The sequence below is a fragment of the Rhincodon typus genome, chromosome 43, assembly GCF_021869965.1.
Source record: "Rhincodon typus isolate 14 chromosome 43, sRhiTyp1.1, whole genome shotgun sequence".
In the NCBI taxonomy this organism is placed as follows: Eukaryota; Metazoa; Chordata; class Chondrichthyes; order Orectolobiformes; family Rhincodontidae; genus Rhincodon; species Rhincodon typus.
Genome location: NC_063374.1, coordinates 10,011,539 through 10,012,995, shown reverse-complemented (window position 1 = coordinate 10,012,995; position 1,457 = coordinate 10,011,539).

Genomic DNA, 1,457 nt, shown 5'->3' with positions numbered 1-1,457 from the left:
TGACTGGGAGGTGCAGTTGTTTATTGCAAACCGAGCGTAGGTGTTCCACAAAGCGGTCCCCAAGCCTCCGCTTGGTTTCCCCGATGTAGAGGAGGCCACAACGGGAACAGCGGATGCAGTATACCACATTGGCAGATGTGCAGGTGAACATCTGCTTGATGTGGAAAGTCTTCTTGGGGCCTGGGATGGGGGTGAGGGGGGAGGTATGGGGGCAGGTGTAGCACTTCCTGCGGTTGCAAGGAAAAGTGGTGGGTGTGGTCGGGCTGGAGGGGAGTGTGGAGCGGACAAGGGAGTCACGGAGAGAGTGGTCCCTCCGGAAAGCAGATAAGGGTGGGGAGGGAAAAATGTCTTTGGTGGTGGGGTCAGATTGCAGATGGCAGAAGTGTCGGAGGATGATGTGTTGGATCCGGAGGTTGGTGGGGTGGTACGTGAGGACGAGGGGGATTCTGTTTTGGTTGTTATTGCGGGGAGGCTGTGTCAGGGAGAGTTGGCGGGAAATGGGGGGGAATGGTCAAGGGGGGTCTTCACCACCGAGGGGGGGGGAAGTTACGGTCCTTGAAAAACGAGGACATCTGAGATGTACGGGAGTGGAATGCCTCATCCTGGGCGCAGATGCGGCGGAAGCGAAGGAATTGAGAATAGGGGATGGCATTTTTGCAGGAAGGTGGGTGGGAGGAGGTGTATTCTAGGTAGCTGTGGGAGTCGGTGGGCTTGAAATGGATATTGGTCCAAGCTATGCCTGCCTCTTTGTAGGTTACATGGAACAATCCCTCTTCCGTACCTACACTGGCCCTGAACCCCACCTCTTCCTCCGTTACATTGATGACTGTATCGGCGCCGCCTCGTGCTCCCACGAAGAGTTCGAACAGTTCATCCACTTCACCAACACCTTCCACCCTAATCTTAAGTTCACCTGGACCATCTCTAACACCTCTCTCCCCTTCCTGGACCTCTCTGTCTCCATATCGGGCAACCACCTGGAAACCGATATCCATTTAAGGTACACATCCAAGGTGTAATGTGTGGTTTGCCATAGGGATCAGGACCTTGGATTTATAGAATGTACATTAATTACTTGGATGCAAGGTATGGTTGCCGATGTGGTGAACATGATCTCCCTTTCACAAAACCCTGTTGACTCAGCCTGGTGACTGTGACTTTTTCCAAGTGCCCTGTTATAACACTTTAATAACTTCTAACCTCTTTCCTCCGAACAGATCTTAAAACTAACGGGCCTGTAGTTTTCCTGCATTCTGTCTCCCTCTCTCTTGATAGAATACAGAAGTAACATTTGCTGTTTTCAATCTAATAATACCTTCCTAGGATCTAGGGAATTTTTGAAAATTAAAACCAACTCATCAACTTTCTCATTAGCTGTTTCCTTTAAGACCAACCTCACGCCCCGCTCCCTTTAATATCCCACCCAGTCTAATCCCACTCTCCCCCTCACTCCCCGA